Source organism: Apis laboriosa, unplaced genomic scaffold (genome assembly GCF_014066325.1).
Source record: "Apis laboriosa isolate Shangri-la unplaced genomic scaffold, ASM1406632v1 scaffold93_cov139, whole genome shotgun sequence".
NCBI lineage: Eukaryota > Metazoa > Arthropoda > Insecta > Hymenoptera > Apidae > Apis > Apis laboriosa.
The window spans coordinates 547,156-563,429 of NW_025224820.1; the positions used below are offsets into that span (position 1 = coordinate 547,156).

The 16,274-nt window shown below is 18.6% G+C and overlaps 1 protein-coding gene across 6 annotated transcripts in view; it reads left to right on the forward strand.

Moving 5' to 3' along the window:
- Window positions 1–16,274, forward strand: part of LOC122719684 — a 312,904-nt gene that overhangs the window by 117,514 nt on the left and 179,116 nt on the right. For 5 of the 6 annotated variants that reach the window (XM_043945705.1, XM_043945707.1, XM_043945709.1 and 2 more), the window contains exon 2: window positions 7,653–7,724. The exons of the other annotated variant lie outside the window; for it this stretch is intronic. The gene's annotated coding sequence lies outside the window, so the exon portion shown is untranslated. The remainder of the gene's footprint in view (window positions 1–7,652; window positions 7,725–16,274) is intronic. 6 annotated transcript variants of the gene reach the window in all.

Below are 16,274 nucleotides of genomic sequence, written 5' to 3' on the forward strand. Positions count from 1 at the left end.
TAATAGAAAAGGAAATTATTGAAGATGACTTGTACAATAATATAAACTTACTTTTTTTCTTAAATATATAATAAAATTTCAATTTTAATATGAAGCTGTCTTGCATCCAATTTTTGCATTCAATACTATTAATTATTCAATATTTTAATTTTTACTAGCAAAAATTCATATATATAAAAAGATTTAATGTAGATATATGAAAAAAAATATTAAAATACACAATGAGCCCATCTTTCTAAAGAATATATATTTATAGAAATGTAAAAATTTTGGTAAATTTTTATTTTATATTTTTTTCACTCAACAATAAATTGTAGCTTAATTCACATTATACATGTATTTTAAAATTATACTTTTAGCATTTAATATCAAATAAAAACTATCATGATATTTTCAGTATATTTTTTCCATTAAGAAATTGTTTTTAAATATTTTAATATTATATTTTAATTTTCATTTTTTGCTTTCTAAAGAATTTATAACTTATATAATTTATAAAAGAAAAAATTATATATTATTTTGTTTTTATTAGATATATTAGAGTGATCCATAAATTTCTTTCTTTTTTTTTGATACAAAATGAATACGCGATATTTATTGTTTAAAGTTAATTTATTGTATTATATATGAACTGTTCTGCTCTATCATCTTCTTCTATCTCTCACAAAACTTTATTCTCTTTTTCCAAAATTATTGGGATTTATTTGCAAAATATTTCTTGAAGTGTGTTTTTATTTCGCTTACGGATTGGAACTGTTTATCACGGAGAGAATTTTTTAATAACAACAGGATAATAATAGATCTGTACAAAAGATGCGATAGAACGTTCCAATCAAACTGTAACAGCTTTTCTATTATAGTCAATGCAACATGCGGTTTTGCATTGTCATGATAGCCATATCGGTTTGCCAATTTTGGCCGTTTTTCTGCTATAATATCTTTCAATTTATCAAGTTGATTGCAATATTTTCCAAAATTGATGGTTTCATCTTGAGTTTATCGACTATACCTTTCCAATCTTACCAAATGGAGAAAAGAACTTTCTTCGGATAAAATCCAGGTTCAAATATATATATATATTCTAATTATATATTAAATAATAAATATTATTAATTATATTAATTAATAATATTTTTTATTTAATTTATTTATATTATAAATTGATAATAACTTATGTATAATACAATTGAATCTATAAACAAAAATCTCTATAAATTAAAATTTAATAAATAATTTAAAAATAATAAAATTAAAATTTTATTCATTCTCTTTTACTCCATTATGAAAGTTTTACAAGTTAATGTTAACTTTAATTTGAATTATTTATCATATATTGAGTTGCATTATTGTACTTCAATAACTTGAATTCAGAATAGTTTAACTTGTCAAAATTTGAAATGAACCTATTATCATTGATATCTTTATATATATATCTATTAATTTTTATTTATATGTCATATCAGTTATTAATAATTATTTTGATATATATCCTTTCTTTTGAGTATTTATCTATCTGAAAGTAAAAAACAACAATTTAATATTTATTAATTTTTCTTTTTTACGATTAAAAAAATATTAATCAATATTAATAATAGAATATATATATCGACTATAATATATAAATTTTTCTTATATCTTTTTTATTCAAAATTTTAATAAGATAAATCATAATACTATAATTGAAAAATTTTTCTTTTTCCTCGAAATTCGAATTATATATTAAAATTTAATTATGTAAAATATCTAATAATTTTTCAAAAAAAAAATATAAATATTTTTCTTAATATTTGATTTATAACAAATATTTTATTTAGAACATTTTTATAATTATTTATTTCATTTTTGAAAATTGTTCGATTTTGAATCCAATAATGATTGTATCTTTTTAAATTATTATATTCAAAATTTGATATATAATTAAAATTCTATACGTAATAATATTACGCATTCTATGTGTAATAATAATACGTTTTCTACTTACATAATATACATGATATAATTTTCATGATATATGAATATTATATTAAAACGAATAAATAAAATGCACATATTGAAAGAACGTATGATTTGTTTATCGTGCATCTATTCTAAAAATGTTGTAAAAAGAGGTCGTTTTAAAAATGTAATTAATAGTAAGAAGTAATATTTCACTGCGTTACATATAGATATATATGATATATTTATAATTAATACTCACAAAATAATAAAAAGTTGCAAATTTCAAAAGAATTGTTTTGAAGTAAAATATAAGTATTATTTGTTAAATTTTATAAAATATCTTTTTATTTTGAGCAATTAATAAATATAAATAATATTTCATTATACAAAAATTGTAAAATACAATTAACATCTTATCGATGTTGTTTTCATGTGTTTTTATTTAGATTTTATCATATCAAAGTATAATATGATACTTCAAAAGTTTATTTTATTTATTTTATTTTATAGTGAAATAATATTATTAAATAGAAAAAAATAAAAATATGAATATTATATTAAAACTATAATAATTTTTTTTTTATGTAATAAATATATATATGAATATGAATATATGAATATATATGAATAAATATTTTTTTTTTTTTATGTAAATTTTTATACTTAATTTTTTTTAAGTAAATAATTTTTGTGTTTCAATAAAAATACTTACTGGATATTCAATAAATAGAGTCAGTAGCAAATTAATTAAAAATTTAGATATTTTTCATTTATATTTTCGTTTAAAAAAATGTAATCTAAATTATAAATTTTTTTTATAAGCAAAATGAAGTTGCGAACAAAGTTAGAAACAATAGGAAATTACATTTATATCAACTTATTACATTTATATCAATTTAGATTATCGAACACTTTTATATTGATTTATCATTTTATTCGGTCATTGGTAATTAATAATATAAATAAAAAATAATGATTGTGTTATATTCATTATTGATTAAAACATTTATATCAAAATAATTTTTGTGGATTTAATATTAATTTTGTTATCGAATATAAGATTAATTTCAATATTGTTTTCAATTGACTTATACAAATTCGCGTTTAGTGATTTTATTTAGAAAAAAAATTAATTTTCTATGAAATATTTATAGATATCTAAAAATAATAAATAAAAAATATTGTAGAAATTAATTTTAAATAATGTATGAAACATATATTATAAATAATATATATAAATTATAAACAGTAAAATTATTCTAATTTATACTCTAATATTGAATTTTAATATTATTTAATTATACTCTTATGAAACGTGCAATTTTTCTAATTATGGTTTGGATCATAATCTAAATCATAATAATCGACATCTCATAAAAGAATATTGAGTAAAAAGAGTTTATATAAAATATAAATAATAAAATTATCTAGTGTCATTATTTTTCGATGAAGATGTGTATTTATTTAAGAACGAAAATTTGTTTAAAAATTTAAAAAAAAATATTATTCTTTTGGACAGTTAATCTGGACAATTAATCTGAACAATTATTCTGAATTATTATTATAATTATGTAACTATTATTATATGTACGAAAAATCAAAAAAACCATTAATGTCATTAAAAAATAAATAAAGTAATAATAAAATTAATATCAAAATATAAAAAATAGATTGTATTTCTTATTTATTTATAAAAATGTAAATTTTATTTATAATATATTTTAATAATCACAAGCACTTGACTATTAAAATAATATAAAATATTTGGAAATTCACAAAATTTCTTCGAAATAATCAATTACATTATAATACTAATTATTATTACTTAAACGCTTCGCTCCTAATTTTATATCCAATTTTCTTCTCTTTCATCAAGATTATCTAATTATCAAACAAGAAAAAAATAAACATTTTGTCTCTATCTATCAATTTCAATTCCTCTTTGCAAATACGAACAACACAACAAACAAATCATAAAGTTATAATTTTGCAAACTTCGAAATTCGTGTCAATTTCTTGATGAGAAGACAGATCCTTATATCTTCGTAGCACCGAATTTGGATTATTAGCGTATGTTCTTTAACTCTTGATGATTTTTAATGTTTCAAAATAGTATTCGATAAGCATATGGAAATGATGTAATTATTAATCCGATATAAGTCAATTTTTTTTTTTTCGGGTTTACGGGAATAGTATAAGCAAATGCGAGAATCAGGAATATCGCGTTAATATTAAGAATTTTGAGTAAAAGGTGAAAACGTAAGATGGAAAGGAGTAGGGAGAGGTAAGAAAGAGAAGAAAAAAGAGAAAAGTAGGAGGAAGCAAATTTATATTGAGAGGGGGCAGATGAAAAGGAATTGTTAGAAAAAGAAAAAGAGATGAATGTGAATGGATAGTGCAGCGTGAGATGCGAATGAATGCAAATCATTTTGAAAAACCGGCGACTGTTGAGGCGGCGAGAAAAGTGGATTGCAAAAATTCAGAAGATAAACATAAAAATTGCTTTCTCTCTCGTCTTTTTTAGCGATCGTGAAATTTTTCCAAACTTGATTTGCCTCTTAACAAAGATTTTCATAATTATTTTTTCGATGAAGATGTGTATTTAAGAACAAAAATTTGTTTAAAAGTTTAAAAAAAAATATTATTTTTTTGGACAGTTAATTTGGACAATTATTCTGAATTATTATTATAATTATATAACTATTATTATATGTACGAAAAATCAATAAATAACGAATTGATTTCGTTATGTATCTTAAGATTAAATATATATTTTGGAACGAAAGCATCGTAAGCATTCAGCATCAAACTGAATTCCAGCAAAGACAATTCGAGATTTTTATAATTTTCATAATAGAATCATATGATCTTGTATATTCCATCAAGAGAAATATATATTCTAGAAATTAATCCGAGATTTTTAAAATAAATATTACCTAAAAAAAAATATAGATACGATATAGATAGAAATATAGATACTTTTATTCTTTAAAATATTCGCTATTATTTTCGATGACTTTGTTCCATCTTTTATTTTTAATTAATATATCTTTTCCTTATGTGCAGATAATATTTAAACATTTAAATATATTTAGTTATAAAAATAATATAATATATGTGAAAGGCTTGTTGTATTTGATTAGTAAATGATTTTTTCGAATTTATTATTCTCGCAAATTGATTAGTATTGGTAGTAATTTGCATTGATAATTGAAGATTGGAACAAAGTGTAATAATTTTCATATTTTTTGAAATGAAATGTTATAAATGTTCAAAAAATTATAAATTATTTAATGTAAAGATATTAAATTAATAAATTTATAATAATATATTTTTTTTATAATAAATTTCTAGATTACATACTTGTCCATTTATAGAAACAAATCTGCAATGATATATCATTTATATGTATTTAATTTAAAATTATATTTTAATAAAGCATAACATGATGCAATTTTTTATTTATACTAATCCTTAATAGCGGTATAATATAGAAAATATATAGCATTGTGTTATGATATCGTGTTCAAATCTGATATCCAACTAATATAAACTATTTGAGATAGATTAGTCGCTTATTTTTTTTACGAAAAAAATTATCCTTTGCATGTTACATATTTTCTTTTGATACAAATAGTAAAGATATAAGATAAAAATATGATGTTTAATAATATAAATATATTATAGATTTAATTTTAGGCCTCTTCTATAAGGTAATAAGTATTATCATTCATACATAATGATAATCAGAAATATAATATTGAATTTACATATATGTATATATATTTAATATCCATTATACATGTATGGTAATATCTATATGAAAAGAAATCAAAAGATTAAAAGCTTATTTTAGTAGAAATAGATAAACAAAATATTTATGATTGTTATTAAAAATTAAAAAAATTGGATATTGTTTTATTAATTGAAAGAAATTGAAGGATTAAAATGATATTTTGTTGAGAATATTAATATTATTATTACTAATAATATCTATAATTGAGAGAAATAATTGTGAATTTTATAAAAAAAAAAAGAACTTATTTAATTTATTTAATTATTAATTAATTATATTATATAATATTAATTATTAATTATGAAGAATTTTCAATGTTTTTCTTATCTCAATTTTTTATTATATTTCATATATTTATTATTATTTTATTTGTATTTTAATAACATATATAACAAATAATAACTAATTATTTAGATTTATAAATCTATTTTATAAAAAGATATAAAAATTATAAGTAATAAAAAGATATTTTATATAAGAAAATAATTATTTTTTAAATAAATTCTCTTATCTATCATTAAATTGAAAAATCCATTTATAGAAAAATTTTTCAATATTATTTTTATAAATTTTGAAAAAAATCTTAATAACATGAAATTATATCATAGTAAATTTTTGTTATTACAGTAAAATCTATAATTTTAATCAAATGTCAAAATAAAATTTTAAATATAGAAATCTTAAAATTGTTGAATATTTACTTTGAGAGAATATTGAATTTTCAAGCAAGAAAAAGTAAATTTTTTGTTTCATTTATCATAATGAAGTTTATTTATAATTTTTTTTGTTATCTTGCGTAGAATTTATAAATTTGATAAATTTGCATATAAGATTATTTATCTTTCATTTTATATGATTTTTGTCATTTGATATCATGACACAATATTCATCAATTACGTTAATTAATTGTAGATATTTTGATTGTATGAAATATCTTAAATAAATAATATTATATATAAATCGAAATATTAATTTTTTGAAACCTCAGTGTGGAAAATATTTAAAGGAATTTCAAAAAAAAGAAAAGAAAAAAAAAGAAAAACAATTATTTTATAATATATTTTATGAATTTATTATTAATATTATTCGATTATTAAAAATAATGAAAATATATTGAAAAGCTAATTTTCAAATTATAAATACTTTTAATAACTGCTTCAATTTTTCAACAATATATTTTTATCTTATTCTTATTCATAGATCACTATTTTCAATTTCTGGAATAAATTTAAATAGATGTAAAAATAATCAATATTTTTGTTACTATATAATATTAAAATGTAAAACATGAAATTCTTTGATCTAAACTAAAGATATTATGCAATTATTAAAAGAAATGAATTTTTTACAAAAGATTTTTATAAAATCTTTACAGAAAAATATTTCAGAAAAGTATCTTTATATACTAATGATACATATCAATCTTTGAAAATAAAACATAAAATCTTCAAATGTCAAAATAAAATTTTAAATATAGAAATCTTAAAATTGTTGAATATTTACTTTGAGAGAATATTGAATTTTCAAGCAAGAAAAAGTAAATTTTTTGTTTCATTTATCATAAAATTTATTAATTTATTCAAATCATTTATTTTATAATTCATTGATTTTTTTCACAGATTTTATCTAAGAATAATCCAATACTACGAATAATTATTTATTATTTAAAGTTACATTTCAATTTCCAACTTCTAAAAGTTTTTCAACAAGTATTAAAAAATCTTTATTTTAAATACAACAAAATATATGAATATATTTGTTTCACATATTAAAACGGTATGTAAATTTAAGATTTTTTCTATAAAAATATAATTGTCAACAGAATTTACTCAATGACAGGCATTTTAGTATTTGCATTAATCGCAAACTTCAAATTCGATAAATTTTCATAAAACATCACGATTGTCGTTTCTTTCAGAATCTACGAACGATCTCGTCACTCCGGCGAACAGCGCGCTCTTAATCCTCTATAATCTACTATAACATTCAGGTAATACTTCAACGTATTTATACTTGTTTCGAGTTTTTATTTATTGCATTTTTCTTTTTTTTTTTTCGAAATGCGCCAAGTAGCTGCTATTTGTTTCAAGTTTAAAATACAGTGTGATTGTTCGCTGTGATCTCGTTATTTATTACACTTATTTTTTTCTTTATCTTTTCTTTCACGTGATTATACTGATATGGTGGTGATACTGATGCAGATTTCATTCTGTGTTTCTTTTAATATATTTTTCATATGCAAGTATCTTTGCTATATTTTTAATTTATTTAGATATTTTTTTATTATTTGTTTGCAATTAGTTGCAATTTTATTCATGTTTTTAATTAGAATTTAAATAGAATATGAATAAATTTAAATAGGATAAATATATACTAATAATTATAAAAATAGATGATTTATTAGATTTTAGATAATATTATAAAATCTCTAATATATGATAGCATATTGAAATTATTATCATTATCATTATTATTATCATTATTATTATCGTTATTATTATTATCATTATTATTATTATCGTTATCATTATTATCATTATTATTATCGTTATTATTATTATTATTATCGTTATTATTATTATTATCGTTATTATTATTAACGTTATTATTATTATTATCGTTATTGTTGTTATTGTTGTTGTTGTTATTGTTATTATTATTGTTGTTGTTGTTGTTGTTGTTGTTGTTGTTGTTATTGTTATTGTTATTGTTGTTGTTGTTGTTGTTGTTGTTAATCAATAATTTTATTTATATTTTTAATTAGAGATAAATTTAAATTGAATAAGATATTAAATGGCTGTAAAAATAGATGATTTATTAAATTTTATTAGATAATACTGCATTATTTTATTACATAATACAGAATCTCTAGTATTATATTCTATATTAAAATTATTCTTATTATTATTATTAATTGATTTTATTTTACATATGTTTCTAGACATACATATTAATTAAAGAGTTTAAGATAGCTTACGAAACATTATCAACAATATACAATATTTTCAAATGAAAATCATTCAATTATTAAATGTTCGATATAGTTTAATTTTTATATCATATACAATCATAAACAACATTTGTATATTTCAATTCAATAATTTTTTACAATTCAATTATTATAATTATTATTATATTTTTATAAAATATTGCAAAATAAGTTCTGGGAAATGGATCTTAATTTTTTGGACATTTTTATATCGATTTGCGATTTTATATTTGGATGAGAATGAAAAAGAAAAGAATTATTATTAGACAAAATATAAAAATAGCAAATGCTCCTTATGCAAGACTTAACTTTGATAATAAATAGAATGGATTCCAGAATCTAATGGATTCTCTCAACATAACAATATCATTGATTATATTAAAGTTATAATTTTATTATTTTCTCAGTTATATTCTTTATTTTATCAATTATCACAGTTTATATTATGTTATGTTATGTTATGTTATGTTATGTTAAGTTAATTAATTATAATAATTTAAAATTTCAATTATTTATTAAATTAATTATTAAAAAATAAACTTCAATTTATATTTTTGTATAATTTATTTTGATCTCTAGAATCTTTTTAAAGATATTTCATGAATATATTAAAATCATGTGTTTAAGGTTTTTTATTATTCGTATCTGTATTATTATTTGTATCATCATGTGTCTTATTATTTAGATATTCAGATATTTGAAATATTTATTATAATCCGAATTCGAGAATATATTTCCTGAATATTTGAATGTGAGTTCGAATATCTATAAATTCGAACAATAGTAAAAATCTTAATATATATAGTATATAATTGAAAATTAAAAAATATATTTCCGACATATTTAGAATATTTGTTTTATCTAAATATATAATAAAAAATTCTTTTTAAAAAAATGATATTCTTTTAAGAAAAATTTAAAAATATAAATTTAAATTTAAAAATATAAAAAATTATTTAATATAAAGAGATGTATTATGCAATATTAATAATTTTTCTGTAGATTGATATACAGAATATGAAAATTAATTTTAATTTTTTTATATAGAATCATATAATTTTAAGTATTTATCGTATTTTATTGTATTACGAAAAAAATATTAGATAGATATTTATATTAAAAAATCATTAATTTAAAAGATATTTTTAATATTCTTTTATTTTCTTCATAATATTTTTTCTTTAAGATATATTTCATTATTTTTAGATAAAACAAACAACTTATTTATGATAATATGCTGTCTTTTATGATAAACATATATAATATATAATAATAATATATGATACACATATATGTCATATATAAAATATAAATATATTAGTATGAAACTAATATTTGTTAATTTTTTATATAAATGATAGAAAAAGAAAAAATACGCATATAATAATTATATAATAATATAATTGATAAACAATTTGAAACAAAAATCAATTATAAAAATATAAGATTTTTATAATTTAAAAAGTAATAAATAATTAACAATAATAAAATGTAATAAACAATTAAAAATAATAAAAATAATAAAAAATATTGATAAAAAAAGAAATGATAATATACGTAGCACTTATTTAGGTATCAGATGTGTATTATTATTCTGATATTACTCTTTCAGTATAGATTTTCGAAATAATATTAAATTTTTTATATTATTTTTTTGAAATAATATATGAAATAATAATTATGATAATATTTTAATTAATTATATATTATTACTGTTATTATAATTATGAAAATTGTTCAAAAATTTTTTTGTTTGGATTCTATATTATAATGTATCGAATATCTATATGGATTCAATTTCGATATATATTTGAATTAAAAAATTTTTATTATAATTAATTTATTAATTTATTATAATTACTACATATTTGCAAAAAATAGAAATCAATTCAATTTAAGATATTTCTTTAAAAATATTAATAAATTATTTTATTTAAATTTATTTATAAATTTGATTGCCAAATATAAAATAAAAATTTAAATTAGATTAAATTAAGTTAGATCTAAAAATCATTTTGAAATGAGAATTCAAGTAATTCAAATTAAGGAATATTACATAATATTATATAATATAATACATAAAATTTATACATGTTTAAGCTGTGTGTTTAATACATTTCATTATTATATGTTTTCCTAATTAACTTTATAACTTTGATTTATAAACATTTATTGACATATTAGAGCATTTATAAACATATTTTAGTTAATATTTTTATTATTTTCATTTAGATAGATTCTAATATTACAATTCAATAAATATAAAAAAATTATATAAAGTTGAAATATATTTTTTTAAATTTTTATTATTTTATAAATTAATAAAAATTCATATTATTTTATGAAGTTTCAATAATATTTACAATTTACAATGATATTTTCAAAGTTTTCATTTCTTACACTGTGTCAATTATCTACAAGTTATTGCAGTTTGAAAATAAAGACATTCCTTGTAATCGTAAAGTTGTTCTTTTAGTAAATATTGCATAAAGATTTTATCATGTATAATTTATATTCAAAATTTTTCAATTTCGCTATATTTAATTATGTTAGAATCTATATGACTTGAAATTGAAATTTTCATGTTGATAGTTTATAAAAAAGCAAGAATTAAAAACGATATGGATATAGATAAATATTATATTTACATTGTTCAACAAACATAAAAAATTACATGAAAAATTATCTTTCGTAAAACGTGCAATTTTTTAAAGTAAAAATGAAATAAAATATACAAATATATAAAAATATAATAAAAAGTTAATATTATTCTGAATCTCTTTAAAGAATTCTAAAAATAATAATTACAACAAATTGTTAAATTACAAAATTTTTTATATTTTATATTTTTATATTTTAATTTTAATACCTATTAATTAGAGTTGAGAAAAATCACAGAAATTTGAATTCAATTTGGATATTTTGATTTTTTTAATTTTTATCATATTTTATATAAATAATGTGAAAATTAATTGTCTAGAGATGTTTTTCATCTTTTTGAATCATTCCATTTGTTAAAATAAAAATTGATTTGTTTCATTATCTCGAATGATATTTTCAATTTTCAAGTTCAATTTTCCTTATTCATAAACATTCAAATTCAAAATAAAAACTATAATAATTATTTTATTTAAAAAATTAATTAGATATAAATAAAACGAAATATAATATAACGAAATATAACGAATTTAGAATTTTTTGTTGTAGCTTAATTTATTAGTATATTTTGGTTTTATATTTGCTATATATTTTGAAATATAATAATATTATGTAAAATTATATATTTAAGATCAGTATTAATAACTCATATTATAATAAATAAAATTATTATATAATATTTTAATTTAAAGAAAAATTTAATACAAAGCAATAAACATAAATATAAATATAAATATTATTATAAATTATAATTTTTTATATTTATAATAGAATTTTGATTTTAACGATAAAAACTGCTTGCTATATTCATTCATTATACTATGCTACATTATATTATATAATATTATCTAGAATAAAACAAATTAACATTATGAACGCCCAATATATCAAATACATTTCCCATATTTGACTATTCTAATAATCTACTGAATATTTTATTATTTGAAGATCTTAAAGCGATAAATGCTTCACACGTACTTATATTTTAATTTAATATAAAAAAATATATTTTCTCTAATATTTATTATTAAATAAATTTCCTTATCCGAACAATTAATATGAAAATAAAGAATCTATTGTTGTTATAATTAGAAATATAAATATTATAAAGATAAAAAAAAATAAATTATATTGTACAAATATTCGGTTCATTTTTAAAAAATCAGTAGCGTTTTAGAAATGAGAGGATGCAAGACACTTGCATAAACAGTAGGATTTAGGAATTAGGATTTAGGGAGAAGAAAAGAGAGAAAGACAGACAGAAAGGATTCCGTGCATCTGCATAGTTGCTATTCGAGACGGTGCACTTGAAACACTATGTTGAGGAGGACTAAAAATGGCGAGAAACATATGCTAAACGGATTCGATGTGCATAATGAGCAATATAATTAGCGCGTGTTGCTGAATACGCTAAGATGACCGGCTGAAATGGGAAGATGTTATTTTTTCTGTCGCCAAAATTATCTGTGTTTTTTCTTCTCACGTCTTTCTTTGCAAAAGAGAAGGAAGTGAGGATGGATAAATTCTGTCTGAGAATATATTTTACACGCTTGTCACAAAACGTTTTAATAGGAATTACATATGTAGTCCGGAATGAAAAGAATCGGTCATAGAATTTTTTGTTTTTTTTATGAATAAATTTTTTTTTTTTTGTGTGAATACTTTTTTAACACATTGACTGCCGCACATATTTCTATCGAAATCTTCTTCAGGCTACGCGCGTGTCAAGTATGCTTCTACCGATATTTTAGTAATACGAGTCGTGATGATCGCAAGAATGATGTCTCGCATCATTTGTTTCCACCATTATTGTTCACGTCCGCAATAGAAGTATTGATAATAGTAATTGTATTGATAGTAGTATTGAATAATAGTACTGATTTAATATATTTTGGATATTTTAATTTGGACAATTTGGATTATAATTTGGATAATATGACTGTCGAATTCAATCCTTCAATTAATCGTAACAAATATATTTCTTAGTTGTAGATTGTATATAAATTATTCGTGTGGCTTGTCCATTAAAGATCTCTCTTGTCCATTAGAGACCAGGATCTCTCACAATGTCACAATAGGTAATCGTGTCTGATGGTCAGAACACGATAAACTATCTAATTGTCGTATCACAATAAAATTCGTGATATCCCAAAATTAGAAGATTTAGAGAATTATTAGCTGCAAAATTATTAGGATTATCTGAAAATACAATAAAATCTTCAACAAAGTCAATATAATATCGCCATTCGGAAAAATAATTCTGGTATAAGTATTAGACTGCATGCAAATTATGTTATTCAGATAAAAAATGATAAACGGATCGATCAAATGCACGAAAGAATTTAAAAAAGATTTTTTGTCCAAATTATCCGAATCAACCTCAGCTTTGTATAGAATGTTTTAAAATTTTACATTTAAAATAATTTTTTTAATAAATTATTTTTTTATTATTTTTATAACAATTTAATAATTTTATTACACCCTCTAGTATATCTTTCCAAATATCTACGAAGATCGTTCATAAGTAGTCAAATAAGCGTCACCCGAAAATGGGTGACGTGGCCCGATGAGGACTTTAGCTGTCACCCGAATATGGTTGACGCGGCAGTCAACGTGTTAAAGACAGAGATATTAATTTAAGGAATTATAAAATATTATATAATATATTATATAATATTTATATAAATATATATAAATATTATATAATATATTATATTAATTATAAATAATAAAATAAAATTCTGATTAAGTAAGTATAAAGTAAAATCTAAAAATCTTTTCTTATTTAAAATATTCTATTTAATAGATATTTTAAAGCATCCGAAATTAAAATTTTTCGTAATTTTTTGTGTAGTATTTCTGTTAAAAATAAATAAATTAAAATGTTGAACATATATTATATGTACATATCGTATAATATATGTATATACGTATATACGTATATTGAACATATATTATGTATGATATATTATGTATATAATATGATTTAAATATTATATATATAATATAGATATATTGTGCTGTTATTAGAATTCTAGATTTTTACATAAAATATATATAGGTTTTAATTAATTTTAATATATGATATCTCCTATGATAAGAGTCCATGTAAACGGACATAAGATGTTATCTATATATAATTCTTTATAATAAGATAAAATAAATTTTTTTTTTATTTTTTTTATTCGAAGCTTCGTTTTTGAAAAAATTAAATTTAAACATTTTTCGATTAGAAGTGAAAATATATATTGGATAATTCCCGATTGATAAATATAAATAAATTATTGATATTTAAACACACTCTACATATGAAAACATAGGCAAAAAATAAAATTAATTTTATTTTATTTAAAAATTAATTTTCAAAAAAGTAAATTTTAAAATTTGTCGATTATATGACTGTATATATTCAATCTCAATTTTATCAAAAAAAAAGATTTAATAAAATTTTATTGTATATTTTTTGTTTATTTTCACGTGTATGTAAATGATATAATAATCTTATAATTCACTTGTAAAAAAATATTCAAATTTTTTCAAAAATGAAGATAGTGATAAAAAAATGTTATTTTATTTTCTTTATTTTTTATTTTTTCATAATGAATTATTATATTATCCACATATATATGATTAAATCTGATATATATGATATTTTAATTAATAAGAGGAAGAATTGTTGATTTAAGTAAGTACCATTTAAGTACTGAAAATGACAATTTTTATTATTTTTAATTTTTTATTATACGAAATAAAATTAAAATTAAGTTCAACCAAAAATATAATTTGTTTGTTATACTTGGATTATAATCTATGCCACTAGGGTGACTCACATTCACTGGTGAAAGAAAGGGGTAAGACATTATTTATGTCTATGAAGATACAATTAAGTATTAGATAAGAAGATTAATTTGATATTTTCAAATCTATTACATAAAAACATAGAAAAAATATTATAATATTATATATTAAAAAATATATCTTATAGAATAGTATTCTCCAACCTAATCAATATGTGATGATGATTTTAATTTTATTAAAAATTATTTAAAAAATTATATAAAAAATATTTAATATTTATTAACATTTTTAAATAATTTGTAAAATGTGGTTTTTTGATTTGGTTTTAAATTAATCCAACAATAAAAAATTATTACCTATATATTTAAAATAATACTTCAAGTAAATTAAATTTTTAATTTTTCATCTTAACGATTTTGATATACATGATAACGATTGCGATATATACAATTAGTTTTAAAATCATAAATTCAAATAGAAAAAATTTACTATAATAATATATATATATATATTATATTATATATTATATATATATATAAATATTATTATAGAATAAACATTGCTTAATGTTTCATTTAATTGCATAATTCAATATTCACTAGATAAGAATTGTATTTATTTAATAAACTATTTTATTTTTGAAGTTTATATCCAGCAATGAATACATTATGATTTATTCAATTAAATATATAATATAAATAAATAATTTATAATATAAATGAACTTTGACAAATTTCAGTTACAATTTATAAATTTGAATTCACATACCAAAAAAAATTGAAAGTAGAAATTGAAATTTCGACTCAAAATTAGACGCGGTCGAAGTTTTCAACGGAAGAATAATTTCGAAACGTATTATTAAATTGATGTATGGCTTTTTTGTGGACAAACGCTCAAAGTATTCTCGGCGGCGTATTTTTGACAGTAGTGATCTTAATATAGACTCGATATTTAGTTTATAACTTAAAGAAAGATCTATCTTAATATGTACTCGTACTTCATTAAAATTTGAGAATTTATTTAAAATCTTCTTTGGTAAAGTATTTAAAATATTCATTTTTTTTTTAAATTTAAGTTGTAATATTTTATAGTTTA